We start from the raw sequence: 18,767 nt of genomic DNA on the forward strand, positions 1-18,767 counted from the left end.
GAGCCAATCAGCCAAAAACTAGCATTGATCTTGAAATCAATACATCAACAAGAATTTTGTTAAGTACTTAGCATTTTCTAGGAGTCCACGAAATTACTTGCTTTTACACTTTCTTCCACTGAGTGAGGCTTAAAGAGTACAGGCAAGAGACTGTTAGAGCATCTTGAATCAATCAACATTTATTTAGCACATACTGTAAGCTAGACACTCAATACAAATGCAAACATGAAATAGTTCCTGCCCTCAATGAGTTTATATTCTATCAGAGAACTAGAAGAGTTAAATTCATGTTCTACAGCACTGTTAGCTAGGTTTTCATATTTCAAATCTCCCCTATTAACTGGGTTTCCTGGCCCTTGCATTTGGCAGGAAGTTGACAGGACTTGCTATTTATTAAGAGTGTTTTTAGAAGGTCTTTGCTTCTCTTCTTATGTCCAAGAGCCTGAGCACATGGCTCCTCCATCTTCTCAGATGGAGAAAACAGGGTCTCATGTTATGAGTTCTCCAATCAGGACAGCATTGAATCAGGTATGGGAGCTCTAAACACAAAGCAGGCACTTAATAAATGCTTCTTGACTGGACTGATTGTCACAGGATCCTAAAGCTGTGTGTTTCTGTTTCCTTCCTTGCTTGCAAATAGTTTTCAAAACAAATAGTTTTGGAGGAACCACATGAGTGTCACATGAGTACATTGTAATGGAATGAACAGATTTAAGAGCCAACCAAGTGATCTGAATTCTATTCCTGGTCCTGACCCTAGGGAAGTACAAAGGGGGAAGGGAAGGGAACAAGCTCACATTAAGTGTCTGCTATGTGCCAGGCACTGTGCTAAGCACTTTACAGATATTCTTTTGAATTATCCTCACAGCAATGTGGGGAGATAGGTGCTATTATTATCTCCATTTCATAATTAAGAAAAATTAGGCAGAAAGAGAACATGCTCAAGGTCATACAGGTAGTAAGTGTCTGAGGCTGGATTTGAACTCAGGTCTAACCACTCTAACCACTGTTAATGATGAGGGGAGAGGCTTTTGTTCTGAACCATACTTGCAATACTTGCAAAACTGTACCAGCAAAATTTAGGAGGGAAAGATATAAGTATAGTTTTGATTGATCTATTACATTTCAAGTACTGCTTTATAGGTAAGGGGCAAAGGAGAGAGAAAGGGGGAAAGAGGGACAAATAGAGAAAGAGAGAAACATCTCTCAAGCTCTCTTTAAGTCCCATCTATGACATGTAACTTCTATACGACCCTGGACAAGGCATTTAATTTCCTGGTGTCCCAGACATCTTTCTAAGATTATAAATTGCAGAACAGATGTCAATCTGTATTGTAAGAAGGAGTTTCCTCACTGAGAGTTCTCTATGCCAATAAAAATGTAGTTTAGTTCAGTTATGACAAAATTACTGCATTTTAAAAATAATGCATATGTTGACAAAATTAGAAATATATTCTAATTCTCTTTTCCTCATAAATAGGAGTGGGGGAGGAGAAACTATCACAAATGAGAGTATTTTTTGTCCATTTATACATAAAAATGATAAATATAGAATATTAGAGCTAAAAGTGTCCTTAGCAAGCATCTTATTCAACCTGATAATTTTACAGATGAGGAGACTGAAGGTTACCCAAGATCATACACTTAGTAAATGGTAGAATCTAGATTCAATTTCCAAGTCCAATTCTCTTTCCATTACACCATATAATATTCCTTCCTTTACTTAAATATTAAGTGCAAGTATAAGTCAACTCACCCCCTATGCCCCAAAAAGGGCATGGATAATAGTGAAAAGTAACTGAAATTAGTAAAGCATGCAGCTGAATGTTTTTCATTGCTTCATCTCAGATATAATCATTTTTATTTTCCCTCATATTGCTTTTAGACTATAAAGGCAAACAATTTTATCACCTACCAGACTTAGAGGGAGTTAGAGGGAGGGAATTAGAATGTTGTGCAATGGGAGAGGTAGGGCAAAAAAATTGCTGTGCATTCTTCCCTTGCATGTCTAAGACACATGTGCTTTTCACCTACTCACACAGCTTGGACAAAGGAAACTTGGGCTCTATACCATTAGATGTGGCAAGCTTTCACAGCTCACTAAAGCAACTGTAAAATGCAACTGCACATCTTAGAATAGATTACAGATACAAATGTATGTATAGAATATGTGTAAAATCAAGTTGTGCTAAAGGCATATGAGGAAAAACACTAAGAATAGGACACAACTATTTAAAGCTTCCTAGACCTGTTGTTGCCTGGTGAAAGTTATCTAGTAATGAGAGAGCAGATGTTTAACTTGGAATGAAATTTGAGGAACTATATTTTCCCCTCAAAGACTGTGATGGAATAATTGAAAGTACAACACTTTCAAGGCCCCAAATATTTGATAGGTAATGAATATACCCCCAAAACTTTCTTTCAATCTTTTAAGATGATAGTTAAGTCCTAAACAAGAAGTATTTTGTCCATTGCTGATATCCAGTTGCCTTTTGCATAAAACTCTGAAGCTATTTAAAATCACCTAGTAACACAATTTAAGGACTAAGAAATTATAGAACCACTTGAAATTGAAAATATGCCAAAGAGTAATAAAAGAAGAAATTTTCCTAAGTTGTTTGACCTGCTCACATGATATTTATATGGTTGCAGGAGTGAGTCCAGGGTGGTCTATTCATCTCTGAAAATTACCATTGAAACAGAGTGGTGAGTATAGAGCAAATCATTACAAATCATTGCAAACACTTGACCTTGGACATAGGTTTGGCACCTGGGGAAATATCCACTACATTCTAAGCAACTAGCTCTTTGGACTTTGCTAAGTCATATGAAGTTCAGAAACAGTTAATACATGAAAAAATATATCCAGGATTGTCTATTTTCCATATAAAGATACTAAAGCACCTTCACATAAGGTAGTAATCTGTCCTGTGACTAAAAGACCTAGAGACCTCCAGGATAGTGTTCTCTAGAATGGAGACACTGGCATAACCACATCTCATCCATCTTTCTTATTGCCAATTATGGGACTATTCCAATCTAACCACACCTACCCTCATCTGTAGTTGACTCATTTCTCCCTACCCACTTCCCTTTCAATCAATAAACATTTATTAAATGTAAAGCACTGTGATAAGTTGTAGATATGAAAAGGAGTAAAAAAAAATAGTCCCTGCCTGCAAGAAGTTTACAGTTTAGTAGGTTAGACAACATGCCAATAGGTATATAAAAACAAGCTATATACATGATATATAGGAAATAATTAACAGAAGGGGAGACACTACAATTAAGAGGAATTGGGGAAGGCTTTCCCTAAAAGATGGGATTTTAGTCAGGACTTAAAAGAAGCCAGGGAAGTCAGAAAGTAGATTTGAGGAGAGAGAGAGCTCCAGGCATGGGGGAAAGCCTAAGAAAATGCCCAGAGCAGAGAGATGGAAGTGTCTTGTTCAGGGAACATCCAGGAGGCCAACATCACTGTATCAAAGAATACAAGTCAGGGAATAGGGTATAAAAAGGGTGGAAAGGTAAAAGGGGGTTAAGTTATGAAAAGGTTTGAAAGCTAAACAGCATTTTGCACTTGATCCTAGAAGTAACAGCCATGTGAGTTTATTGAGTAGTGAGGGTGGAGGTGTGTAACATGGTTGGATCTTTGCTTTAGGAAAATCACTTTGGTGACCAAATGGAGGATGGATCAGAGGAGGTAGAGACTTGAGGCAGGTAGAATCAGTAGCAGGCTATTGCAATAGTACAGGTGTGAGATGATGAGGACTTACACCAGGATAGTGGCAGAGGAGAGACGGTGTCGTATTCAAAAGATGTTGTGAAGGTGAAATCAACAGCCTTGACAACAACTAGGATATGGAGGGATGAGAGTGAGGAGCCGAGGATGATTCCTAAGTTACAAGTCTGAGGGACGAAGATGAAGTGTTGACCTGTACAATCGGATGGGAGTGGGGGGAGGGAAGTTACTTAAGTGGACAGACGATAATGAGTTTTGTATTTTGTATGTTTAGTTTAAGATATCTACTGAATATCAATTTGAAATGTCTGAGAAACACTTGGAAATGGCAATTAGCAGAGAGGTTGAGATAGGATAGGAAGATCTGAGAATCAGCATCTGAGATGGTAATGAATCCATAGGATCTGATGAGATTGCCAAGAGAAGTATTATAAAAGAAGAGAAGAAAGTCTAGGACAGAACCTTAAGGGACAATTACAGTTAGAGGGTGTGATCTGGATAAAGAACAACCTCTCAACTTCCTCTCTTCTGTACTTGGCATTGGCCCACATGGCAATTATAATCTAACCATAACCCAGACACACAATTACAATTTTGAAGTGCCCTCTTCCTCCTTCCAATGCACCTACACCCTGATACCTTCCAATATCATTTTGTAGCACAAGAATAGGTAATTCTTCAGGGGGGAAAGTGGATGTTCAGTGAAATAGATGACTTTCAAGCATTCCTGATAAAAAGATCAGAGATGAATGGAAAATTTGACTTTCAAATTCAAGACTCAAGAGAAGGATAAAAAAGTAAATAAGAAAGAGAAATCATAAGGAATTCAAGAAGGCTAAACTGTTTACATTCCTTCATGGGAAAATAATTGTAACTCCTAAGAACTTTCTCATTAAGATGATTATCTAAAAAAGATAAAATTAAGGGGTGAGAAAGAGGAATGGACTGGGAGAAGGGGGAAAGGAGAGGAAGAATGGATAAATTATATGACATCAAAGAAGCATGAAAGAGCTTTTACAGTGGTAGAAGGGAAGTGGGGGGGAGTATTGAAATTGAATACTTCATTGAAGTTGGATCAAAGAAGGAATTACATACTCACTCAGCTGGGTATAGAAATATATCTTACCCTACAAGAAAGTAGGTGGGGAAGGGTTAGGGGAGGCAGTAGTCAGAAGCAAATTACTTTTGAAGATGAAAAGGGTGAAAGGAGAGAGTGGGGGAAAATAGGAGAGAGGGAAAATTTTCTATAGCAAATTTCTCCGATAAAGGCCTCATTATAGAGAACTGTGCCAGATTTATAAAAACTAGGAGCTATTCTTCAATTGATAAATAGTCAAAGAATATGAACAGGCAGTTTTCAGATGAAGTAATTAAAGCTATCTATAATCATATGAAAAAAATACTCTAAATCATTATTGATTAGAGAAATGCAGATTAAAACACCTCACTGAGGTACCATTCCACACCTACCAAATTGGCTAACGTGACCAAAAGGAAAGTTACAAATGTTGGAGGGGATGTGGGAAAAATGAGACACTAATGCACTGTTGGTGGAGTTGTGAACTGATTCAACCATTCTGAAGAGGAATTTGTAACTATACACAAAGAGCTATAAAACCATGCAATCTTTTGACTTAGCAATACCACTACTAGGTCTGTATCCCAAAGAGTTAAAAAAAAAAAGGAAAAGGACCTATATTTACAAAAATATTTGTATCAGAGCAGCTCTTTTTGTGAAAGCAGAGAATTGAAAACTGAGGGCATGCCCAGCAATTGGGGAATGGCTGAACAAGTTGTGGTATATGATGGTGATAGAATGCTATTGTGCTCTAAGAAATGATGAGCAGGATACTCTCAGAAAAAATCTTGACTAAAATGAACTGATAAAAAGTAAAATGAGCAGAACCAAGAGAACATTGTACCGCATAACAACAATATTATAGGATGATCAACTGTGAGTGACTTAGCTATTTTCAGCAATACAGTGATCCAAGACAATTCTGAAGGACCTAAGATGAAAGCTATCCATCTCTGGAGAAAGAACTGATGGAATCTGAACACAGATCAAAGCATATTTTTTTAAATGCCATTTTCTTTTTTTAGTCTGTGTTTTCTTTCACAACATGACTAATATGGAAGTATGTTTCGCACGTCTGCACATGTTGTTGTCTCTGTTCTTCATTCCTCTAAGAGGACTCACATCACATCACTATGTTAGAGTCAAGGTGCAGTGTGTCTGACTATGGCTGATCAATCTTATAAAGCTTTACCATAAACTGAGCACAAATACTCCCACATGAACATTTGGAGCAGAGATGTCTCAGTTTGTGTAACTCACTTTTTTTGAACTATTGCAATTATACTTCACTCATAGAACACAGTACCTTTTTTGTGGTGGGTGTGCTGTGCTGAGTAGTCTTTTGCCAGTGTCTCCCACGTCATGCAATTGATTCCAAAGTTCTTTAGACAGACCTTGAGAGTGTCCTTGTATCACTTCTTCTGACCTCCATATAAGTGCTTGCTTTGTGTGAGTTTTCTGTAAATAGTCTTTTAAGCAAATGTACTTTTGGCATTTGAACGATGTGACCAGCCCATCAGAATTGGCTCTCTGCAGTAGAATTCGAGTGCTTACCAGTTTAGCTGGAGAAAGGATCTCAGTGTCTAGTACTTTTTCTTGCCAGACGATCTTCAGAATCTTCCTGAAGCAATTCAAATGGAAGCAATTCAGTTTTCTGGCATGGCACTGATATACTGCCCAAGTTTCACAGGCATACAATAATAAGATCAGCACAACTTTGTAGACCTTAAGTGTGGTAAACAGTCTAATACCTCTTCTCTCCTGCACTTTTCTTTGAAGCCTCCCAATCATTGAAGTAGCTCTGGCAATATGTGCATCAACCTCATCATTTATGTATACATCCCTGAAAAGTATATTGCAAAGGTAAGTGAACTTATCTATAGCATTCAAAATTTCTCCACTTGCTGTAACCAATGGCTCCATGTATGGAGCAGCATTGTCTGGTGGATAACCTGTGTTTTCTTCATGTTAATTGTTAGGCTAAATTAACACAAGCAGCAGAGACTCAATCCATACTTTATTGCATCTCAGTTTCAGAGGTTGCATTGAGTGCAAAATCATCTGCAAGCAAAAAGTCAGGGGGCAGCTAGGTGGCGCAGTGGACAGAGCACCGGCCATGGAGTCAGGAGGACCTGAGTTCAAATCCGACCTCAGACCAAACACTTAACACTTACTAGCTGTGTGACTTAATACTATTGTGCTATAAGAAATGACAAGTCACTTAACCCCAATTGCTTAAAAAAAAAAAAGATACTAAAAAAAAAGTCAGGCAACAACTCTCCCTTCACTTTAGTCTTGGCTTGTAGACTTTTCAAGTTAAATAATTTACTTGCAGTATGGTAGCTGACCTTGATGCCATTTTCATCCTCCTTGAAGACATCCAACAGCATTACTGAAAACATCATGCTTAAAAGCATAGGAGCAAGAATACAGTCTTGGTGACTGGGGTTAATCATCCATTATCCAGAAACTGTGCAGGCATGCTACCATAAAACTTTGGTGCAATGATTTGGAGCTTTTCTGGGCAACCAAATTTTGCCAAAATTTTCCACAAGTCCTCATGACTTATAGTTTCAAAGGCCTTGGTCACATCAATGAATATTGTGTGGAACCCTCCATTCTGCTCCTGACATTTTAGCAAACATCATATCAACCGCTCCTTGGCCCTTTCTGAAGCCACACTGGCTCTCAGTGAAGTAATCATCTTCCAGGTGAAGCATCAGCCTATTAAGGGGGACTCTGGCAAGAATCTTGCCAGCAATGACTGAGAGAGAGAGAGAGAGAGAGAGAGAGAGAGAGAGAGAGAGAGAGAGAGCGAGAGAGAGAGAGAGAGAGAGAGAGAGAAACTCTCCTGTGATTGTCACAGGACAATCTATTTTCTTTTACCTTTATAGAGATGGACAGTGGAGGCATCCTTGAACTCCTGCAGATTAACCTACTCTTGTCATATAACCCAGAGAATTTCAGTAAGCTTTTATATGAGCAGTAGATCCCCTGCCTTGTAAATCTCAGCTGGAATAGAATCAGCACCAGGTGCTTTGCCACACAAGAGGAGCCTAATGACATTCAAAACCTCTTCTTCAATTGGAACTTCAGCTAGGGTGGGATTGACTTCAACCTGAGGTATATGATCAATGATTTCAGCACTGATTGATGATGGTCTGTTGAAAACATTATGAAAGTGATCAGCCTATGTCTCTAGGATCATGCCCTTATTACTAATCAATGTGGCTCCATCAGCACTGAGTAGTTGAGATGCACCACAGGTCTTTGGTCCATAAATAACCTTCAGGGCATCATAATAGTACTTTGGATTGTTACTATCAGTGTAAAACTGAATTTCATCTGCCTTCTTACTGAACCAAGAATCCTGCATCTCTAAGCTTCACTTGCACTTTACTTTTTTTATACAATTTTTCCAATTATATGTAAAGACAATTTTAACATTCATTTTTAACGAAATTTTGAGTTCCAAATTTTCTTCCAACCTCTCTTCTCTCCCTTCCCCCTAAGATGGTAAGCAATTTGATATAGTTCATATGTGTGCAATCGTGTAAAACATATTTCCATATTAGTCATGTTGTATGAAAACAAACAGAACAAAAGGGAAAAACTATGGAAAAAATTAAAAAGTGAATATAGTATGCTTTGATCTTCATTCAAATTTCATGAATTCTTTCTCTGGATATGGATAGTATTTTCCATTATGACTCTTTTGGAATTATCTTGCATCATTGTGTGGTTGAGAAGAGTTAAGTCAATCATAGTTGATCATCATACCTTGTTGCTGTTACCGTGTATATTGTTCTCCTGGTTCTGCTCACTTCACTTTGCATCAGTTCATATAACTCTTCTCAGTTTTCTTCTGAAAATATCCTGCTTGTCATTTCCTATAGCACAATAGTATTTCATCACAATCATATACCACAGCTTGTTCAGCCATTTTACAATTGATAAGCATCCCCTCAATTTCCAATTTTTTACCAACACAAAAAGAATTGACATAAGCATTTTTGTGCATATAGACCCTTTCCTCTTTTTTATTGTCTCTTTGGGATACAGACCTAGTTGTGATATTTTTGGGTCAAAGGTATGCAGTTTGACTGCCCTTTGACCATAGTTCCAAATTGCTCTCCAAAATGGTTGGATCAGTTCACAACTCCACCAACATGCACTTTACTTTTGATGGACTTAAATGCTGCCTTCTTAGAGACAGATGAACTGTCCTGGTAAGGCCTGTGGAGTTCACATTTTTTATTTAGCAGTTTCTAAATTTCCTCATCATTTTGTCAAACCAATGTTGATATTTGCAAGTGTTCTGGCCCAGATGAGTACATTCAGTGCTGTACATCAAAGTTCTGAAAACTGCCCACTCCTTTTCTGCTCCATTATTGTCAACCATGTGTTGGCTCAGTTTTCCCTCCAAGTTAGCAATGAGCTGTTCCCATCAAGCTTTTTAATCTATTAACATTAAGTCTTCTGGTAGTTATTGCCTTGGAGTGGCTTGAATATAAATATTTAGCTTGGAGAGGATAAGTCTATCATCAGTCCAGCACTCTGCACCACATACCACCTTCATCACTCTCTTTCAATTCTCTTTACAGTGATATGGTCTATTAAATGTCAATGTTTGCTGTAAGAGTGAATCCAAGAAGTTTTATTGCATTTAGGTAAATGGAAGACAGGCCTGGTGATGAGAAGGTCATGAGATGGGCAAATCTACTTACTACTGAAGTAGTAAGTGACTATTGCTGTTGCTGTTCTGACTCCATTCTTTCCAAGGACTCTCTGACATGTCTGATAATCTGTGCGTACTCTTGCATTAAAGTCATCCAGAATTATAAGTTTGTCCTCTTTCAGCACATTGATGATAAGAGTCTACAGGTCTTTGTAAAATTTTTCTTTGACCCCATTGGGGTTCATCATGGCGGGAGCACATGCACTGTTAATATTGGTTTGGCACTTTCCTGCAAGTAATCATTGCATTGTCATGAGCCTGTCATTCATTCCTTTTGGGAAGTATACAAGCTTGTTGACTAGATTAGTTTTGATTGCAAAACCTATGCCAGCTTCACGGTGCTCCTATTCACTGTGGCAACTCCAGAAAACATGTATGCAGCTCTGCCTTCAGTAAGCTAACCTTCATTGGCCAGCCTTGTTTCTGTGAGGGATGTTATTTGGATGCCATACCTGCTGAGTTCTCTCACAACAAGAGCTATTCATCTTTCAAATATATTGTATTTCATGTTGTCCACAAATGTGTGCACATTTCATGTATCTATGGTGAATGGAATCATCTTTGCAAAAGTTTTTATACATTTTTTTTGCTTCAACTACAGGCTGAGATCCCCACCTACCACAACAAATAGGCCAGGGTTGGGTGAAGCAATTTGGGGGCACCTTTTCTAGTCTCTTCCTCAGACCAGGAGGTGAGCAGTGCAGTTCAAAGACTGCTCAAATATCAGAGGGCTGCTGAATCCCACTGTTGCTTCAGTCTAGTGAGAAGACAACCCTATGACTTGGGCTTCCTGTGTGCAGGGTTGTGACTACAACTCTCAGTGTACCCTCACCTGCTGCTTTGTCACTTGCCTTTCATCACAGGGTGTTAAGGTAGGTAAAAATGGTAAAATGGTATGGGCAATGTCTTTTGATTATTGCATAACTTATATTTAAATGAGGCAGAGTTGAATGAAGTTATCACCTCACTCTCTCTTCCAGAGTCATTGGAGTCCAGTGGCAAGACAAAGTAAAGACAACTAGTGATGACTTGGGATTCAGTGGATAACATTAGCATGTCTGATGTCTAACAAAGCTCTAAGCACTCCACAGTGCTTGCTATAGCTACCTCATAGCCACTGGAATAAATTACCCTCATCTACACATTTTGCTACAGGAAATCTTCACATGTTTGGGGTAGACACTGCCCTAACTCACTGAAGGGTTTGAAACCCCTTAGTTACCCTCAACCTGGTTTAACCAATCCACTGAAATGGTTTACTGGGCTGTGGCCACTGTGCATGCTACAGTTTCTTGGAGCCACAAGTAAGAGTTGAATGAATCAGGTGGACACCAAAGGTGGAAAGCAACCCTGAAAAAGGGCTTGACAGACCTCACACCAGAGCTACTAGTCTACCTATAGTACTCTATACACACCCTATAACCCAATTGCACACGTATAACTTATATTAAATTACTTGCCTTCTCAGTGAATAGGGATGGGAGGGAAGGAGGGAGAGAATTTAAAACTCAAAATTTTAGGAAATGAATGTTAAAAATTGTTTGTACATGTAATTGGGGGAAAATAAAATATTTTTAAAAAAGAATAAAAATGGAGGACATTATATGATCATGCTCACTGGGTACACTACAAATTTGTTGTGTGTGTGTGTTTTTTTTAATGACCTCAACTGAGTTGTCACTGTAGGAAGGTAATCGTTTTATATTCCCTGATTTATGTTCTATTCTTCTCACCACAATGGCATTCTAAAACTATTTTCTCCTCCTTAAACTTCCCCTAGGACAACCTCTTCCCTTTTTTTCATGTAAGCACCTCACCTCATACTTTATTTAGAAAATAAGCCCATTTTCTGTGAGCTCCTTCTTCTCCCCTTCTCTGTACCTCATAATCCCTCTTTTTATTCCAGTCTCTGATGCTTCTGCAGCAGATTGCTGCTTTTATCATCTCCACTCCTTTCCCTGTTACCTAAAAGCCATCTCAAGTATTCCCCCCAAGACAAGTATTTTGTGGGAAAAAAAAGCAGCAACAAACCTATTCATTACACATGTTTTGTGATAGTGCACTGGCATAAGGGGGTACCTCCTGAGAAGACATAGGCTTCCCCTATTGACTCTTGCTTTTTCCTTATTGTTGTTTGTCCTTAGTTCTTGAAGAAAACCAGTGACATCACAAGGGTGATATCTTGACTTGCTTGTAACTTGGATTTAAATGAGGCAGAACTGCTTATACTATGTAAGGTATTTTGAGGGTTGGGGGACTAGATTTCTTTCTAAAAACTGGGACAATTTACTTTTTGCTTTGTGCTGTTTTCATTTATGATTTTTTTTAAATACAGCTCTGAGAAAAAAAAAACAGGCTTTAAAAAAATGTCTTTTTCAATGATTCTCTGGACCAGACTATTATGTTTCAAATGGAGCTAATTGACTATACCTCTTGTTTTCTACACATGAGCAGTGTCATACTCCTCCAGCATTGATGTGGCTGTCAACAGAATCAGGTCCTCAGCACCAGTTTATGTCTAAGGGAAGACCTGTAGGCCAGCCAAAGGCATTGGGGAAAGTAATCCCTTAAAGAGTTTGGATGCTGAGAATGACACATAAAACACTGGGAATCAGTTCTATGCAAACATTTATTATTGCAAGCAATAGGGGAGATGGAGAAGGGGAAATAGTAAAGGGGACCTGACATACAACTTAGCCATACACACAAAGAGTATAACTCACAGAAAGGTGGGATTGTGTTGGGGAGTACAGCGATATGGGTCCATTTAAGTAGAAAGGGAGTGCTCCAGTGGGAAGGTATTCCCCTTTCTTAAACAGGAAATAACTAGTTATGGACCAGGATTCAATTCAGAATTAGATTTCTGTGTACAGTCACATCATTGTAATAGCAGGAAAAAGTTTTGAATTAATACTAATTCAGATGAAGAAAAATGAGAAGATATAGCATAGAATTAAAACTGCTCTTATTTGAACTATTTAAATAAGATATTAATGATTAGATGTTAAAAATGGATATTGAAATAGTATCTCACTATTACCTGAGGAAACTAAGGGATAAAAATCAATCACTAAAATGAGATCTAAAGGGCATAGAAAATGCTATGTCAAAGAAATACCCAATCTCCTTCCCAGTAAAGAGATGAGAGATGAAGTAAATATTAGTATATAATATAAACTCACTTGTAATATCTTGTGGAAGAGGATAGTAGAAAAACATAAGTATCATTTCCTCTTAAAATATAAATAAGCAATGAAGAATAAAATTAGTTTACATAAAAATTGGTGACATAATTAAACCAGATCATTTGAGAACATTTAAAAAATGAAATTGAAGAGAGGCACAAAAATGGAAGAGAGATTGTCTGCCAGGATTACCATAAGAAACTATTTTCTACATTAATGAAAATATTACATTTAGATGTCACTATAAATACCCAATATTCTATATGAGAAAGAATGGAAAGTGAAGAAAACATGGTTGATAACAGTATGTACAGAAAAAGCCTATGTTGGAGATGAAATAATATTGATGAAATTGATGAATAAATTCTCAAAATATGTAAAGGATGCAAGGGTAGCAAACACTTTGAAAAAAATACAGACTCTATTACTAACACAGAAAGATAACTAATATTTTTATCAATAACTACTCACCTATAGCCTAATTCTATATCACCCCAAAGTCTTTTTAAGACTAATCTACAAATGGATTAATGTCATACTTAATGAAGGAATGAGAAGAGAATAAAATACAACCTAAGAGAGTCCCTCCAACAAGATACCTCCTATGAAGAAAGATATAAAAGTCTCAGAAAATTCTGTGGAAAATGCAACAGAGATAACTTTGTTTCCCTTAAGTATCAAGTGAGGCATAAAACAAAGTACCGCATACTCACCAAAGTCTTCCTTACTGTCACAGTGAAACATCGAGGGCAAGTCCCATGGTCCTGTGGATGTTCCTCCTTGTGGCCTACATTGTGCTGTAAACTTACATTATACTCAAGCGAGAACCCTTGAGTTTCCAAAAGTAGATCCATAATCACCAAAAATATTATGGGCTAACTATGCATACAGCAAAGAAAAAAAATAAATAGATGTATTCAGTACAGTTCAAAAAATATATATGAAACTATAAATGATTTAATATTTAGATAGATATTTCAAATATTATATATGCATATATGTGTATTTCACTGAATTTGTGCTCCCACAAATGTAGACACCCAATTCCAATGGCATGGATCAAAACCCATCTATTCCTTATTCTATGTAGCAATTTTCCATGTTTTCATATAAGTTGTTCCATATAAGTTGTTATCCTATAGGAGTTTGGTCATTTTCAGTTGTGTCTGACTCTTCATGACCTTATTTGGGGTTTTCTTGGCAAGATACTAGAGTGGTTTGACATTTCCTTCTCCAACTCATTTTACAGAGGAGGGAACTGAGGCAAACAAGGTTAAGTGACTTGCCCAGGGTCATATAGCTAGTAAGTTTCTGAGACTACATTTGAACTCAGGAGGATGAGTCTTCCTGACTCTAGGCCTGGCACTTTATTCACTGCACCACCAAACTGACCCTGTTCAATAAGTTGCTTAACAGTCCAGAATTGAAGAGGAGGAAGCAAACAGATTGGATTGCCTTTAGGAAACTGCAAAATACTTTTCATGATCCCAAGATTCTCCATGAAACAAACTTCCATTTTTAATGCCAATATTAGTTTAGTGGTACTATAAGATTACTAATCATGAAATATTATAGTCTCCAAGTAAATATTTTTGGAGGTGATGAAAAGGTCAATAAAGAGGCAAATAGTATAAGTGGATCACAGAATATAACAAATTGAAAACTATATGTCATAAGTAATATAAAGAATATCATCAAAGAGATGTATGACTAGGAAAGGAGGTAGCCCAGTCATGTACTCAGTGCAAAATGTAACTGGTGGATAGTTAGGTTTCTCCAGTGCTAAGAAATGTCAACAATGTTTCAGGAAAAGAACTATGGGGGGCAGCTAGGTGGTGCAGTGGATAGAGCACCAGCTCTGAAGTCAGGAGCACCTGAGGTCACATCTGGCCTGAGACAGATAACACTCACTAGCTGTGTGACTCTCTGGACAAGTCACTTAACCCTAAATGCCTCCCTAAAAAAAAAAAAAAAAGAACTATGGCTATGGAGACAAAGGCCTATGATTTAAATCCTGATGCTTATGGCCTTTGTGACTTTGGACAAGTCATTAAACTTTCCTGATCATTACTTCCTTCATCTTTAAAACTAAGGTGGAGGGTTGGACTAGGTATCTTTCAGACCTAGAAATATGATTCCATGAAAGATATCTAGAAGAAACAAATCTTTAATATATTAGGTGGTCATCTGTTAACAACACAGAGGAAAATATGGATAATGGCTGCACATGGGTTTTGATTGATACCATTGGAATGGATGTGTAAATTGATGGGATCACAGATTAGCTGAAGAATAGATAGACATAATATTTGGAATAGTCATCTAAATATTCAATCATTGGTGATTGTATATATGTAGACTATAAGCTTCCCCAAGTAAAATACGAAGTTTTAAAGGACAGGGATTCTTTTTGTGTTATTGCACATAGCACATAGCAAGTACTAAAATGTTATTGGACTGAATTGGACTGGATTGACAATTCACTTGTGCCACATAATAGCTTTTAAAATATACACCTAAGAAGGACAAGGTAAGAAAAATGTATGTTTGTATAGTTGTAGCTTTTCATGGGTACTTCCAGAACTATAGATGTCTCTTCTTCCAGCCATATAAAACTTAGCAAAAAAAAATCATTTTTTAAGACATTAAAGGCTTGGAATGTTTATCATTGCTTTTATGGCTATGGATTTGAGAAGTAAAATTGGTCTCAGTTAATGATCGTAAAATGTTCTGGTACGAATCATAGTCATCTCCTAAGGAATGCTGTATGATCTTATGAGAGAGTGCTACATTTTAATGAATGTAATATTTTAATTTGGTAGATGTTCTGTGCTGTTTTCTAGCAGTTCATAAATTATATGAACATATGCAAATTGAACAGACATGCATTATGCAGGGATAGATTATTGTCTAGAGAGATAACAGTAGAGAAAAAAAAGAATGATGGAAAACCTGGAGCTTAACACTAAAAAAGGAAACTTCGGGGACACGTGGCAACCATGTATAAATATGTAAAGTGTTGTTATGGCAGGATAGGGATCAATTATTTTTGAGTGCAACTGAAATAAATAGTAATGCATTCTTGTGGTAAGAGAAAAATGAAATTTCAATCTTTGTCTACATTGAACTGCTTGGCTATTGTAAAGAACTAAATAATTCAGATAAAAAACTTGTTTGGCTTTTAAAAACTGAATTGACCAGGCGTTTGTCTGAATTGATCAAACCTATTGCATTCTTTGGCTTCATTTAAGACACAGCTTATCTTTAAAAACAGAATAATTTGAACACAGAGTCTTCTGTTCTATAAAAAAACTGTATAGAACTGTGCAGAATTTAAGGGTGGCTAAAAGCCTATTAGTAAATAAAGCAAGCATCATGGTGTTCATATTTTTATTTTCCAAATTCCTTGATATTAGCAGCCTTTGAGGGTAGCATAGAATATTAAACCAGAGATAAGATTTACTAAATTCCTTGCATCTATCTATTTATCCAAGTAATAAATTAAAGAAAACAAACAAACAAACAAAATCTTATCTCTTTTTCCAAGGAAAGAAAGAATATGTGTGAGTTGTAGAGGAAGACACTGAATATCCAGTTACTTTCACTGTGCCTTCTGGAACTTTCACTCCAGAAGTAACAATTTTCCTTGTATTTTAGACCTCTTCCTCACATGCTTCTGTCTTCTGGCACCCACAGAGGCCAGACTGTCTAGATGACACTGCATCCCTAGCCATCCTCTGCAGCACAGATTGAATCTTTTCTCTTAAGACCGCTAAGTGGCACAGTGGATAGAGAGTTGGACCTGGAGTCAGGAAGATCTGAATTAAATCTGACCTAGAACACTTACTGATTGTGTAACCCTGGGCAAGTCACTTATCCTGCCTGCCTCAGTTTCCTCATCCAAAAAATGGGGATAATGATAGCACCTACCTCCCGGGATTGTGGTAAGTATAAAATGATATCTTTGTCAAGTATTTTACAAACCTTAAAGCACCATGTAAATCCTATTACACCCTACAACTTGCTGTTCCTGGAAGGGAAGCCAGATTACTCCTGGCCTTTTTTTTTTTTATCACTTCTAGATTCTCCCTCTACTGCCACCATTCAGCAATCTCTTCTCCTTAGAGGTTCATTCTCTCCAAATTTATCGCCCAATCCAGATCCTTGTGGCTGTTATCTAGTGGCCTCCAACACTTTCTTACTCCTTTCTTAATGGGTTCAGTTCGTCTCCACCTTAACTCCTAACATACATATTGATGCTCTCTCAAATACCCTAACTTCCTAGATCCTCAATCTCCTTAACCCCCATGACCTATTTCTTCACTCCATAGATACACACTGGTCAAAGCTTTGATGTTATCATTACCCACAACTATTCTGTTTAATGATTCCAAACTCTGAAATTCCTTTATCTGATTGTAATTTCCTATCAGTCTGTATCTCCCTATTTTTTAACCTATTCTTTATAATTCAATCCTAGTAACCTCTAAGCAATCCTAATACTCTTTAATACTTTCACCGCATCTGTATAAACTACACCCTCCTCTCTTTCCAATCTCCATCCCTTAACTAAACATTTCAACTCTACACTAAGCTCTATTCTCAAATCCCTTGATCCATTGACCTATGATCACTCATGACTTGACTACCATCATTCTATTTTTCCACTCACCTTCATGTGCTGAAGAATGGAACTTAAAAATTTCAGATACTTGGTGCTTACTGGATTCACCACAAATTTATTTTATCCAATTTCAACTGAACTCTCATTGCAACAAGGTTATCCTTTTACCCTTCCTTAATTGATTCCCTAAGCTAATCATTACCCTCACTCTTCTTAAGTTCTCCAGAAGTCTTCCACAAATAAAGTTCCCTCTTCTCACAAATAAGGACCTCACTTCCGATCTTACTGAGAAAATTGAGGCCCCAATTCTCTTCACAATCATTTGAAATCTCCCACTATCTTTGTCTTTGTGTGGTTTGTCCTTTGTTCTCGAAGGGTCAAACCATGACATCAGGGAAATGATGACATGACTTGTAATTGACTTTGATTTGAGTGAGGGAGGGCTGTGCAAAGTCACCAGCCTCACTTTCTCCTCCAGAGCCATCTGGGTTCAGTGGTCAGATATCGATCAGGACAACTGGAGATGGCCCAGGGTGGAGGAAAGGAGAAGAGAGAAGAGGAGAGGAGAGGAGAGCAGAGGAGAGGAGAGGAGAGCAGAGGAGAGGAGAGGAGCTGTGTTTCCCAACTGGCCAGGTAGGTGGCCATTTAGGCATCTCCAATTACTCACAGGTTGGCATCTTGGGCCATCTCCAGCCATCCTGATGGATATATGGCCACTGGACCCAGATGGCTCTAGTGGAGAAAGTGAGGCTGGTGACTTTGCACTGACCTTCACTCAAATCAAAGTCAATTGCAAATCTTGTCATCTTCTCCCTGATGTCATGGTCCACTTTTGTCTTTACTCAAGTCTCTAATGTGATCCTTCTCTTTCTCAAGCCCAGCCTCTCTGCATCTACCTTTGATAATATCTTTTGTGAATTGTTCCTATTATCATTTTCACTCTCTCTCTCTCTCTCCTTATCAATGCCTCTTTATTGTCAAATCCAATGGCCTTTTCTCAATTCTACTCTTCTTGACTTCTCTATTATATTTGCTACTTTTTATTTCCCTCTTCTACTATATACTTTAGTTTCCTCCCACCTATCCAAATATTACTTTTTAGTCTTCTTTACTTTCATGCCATACTCCACTACCTGTGAGTGTACCACCAAGCCTTTGCTGTGCCCCCTCTTCTCTCTTTTCTCTCTCACTTGATGACCTTTTTCAGCTCCTACAGCTTCAGTTGTGATTTCCATGCTGATGACTCTCAGACCTGTATATACTTCCCTCACCCCAGCTTATTGTTGAGCACTCATGACACCAAATGGACATTTCAAACTGGAGTCTCATCGGCATCTCAGATTCTGCATTTCATAATGGTGCTCATTATCTGCAGTTATTCTACCCCTCAAAACCTACCTTTC

Source organism: Vombatus ursinus, unplaced genomic scaffold, assembly GCF_900497805.2.
Source record: "Vombatus ursinus unplaced genomic scaffold, bare-nosed wombat genome assembly UNPS02014805.1, whole genome shotgun sequence".
Classification (NCBI taxonomy): Eukaryota; Metazoa; Chordata; class Mammalia; order Diprotodontia; family Vombatidae; genus Vombatus; species Vombatus ursinus.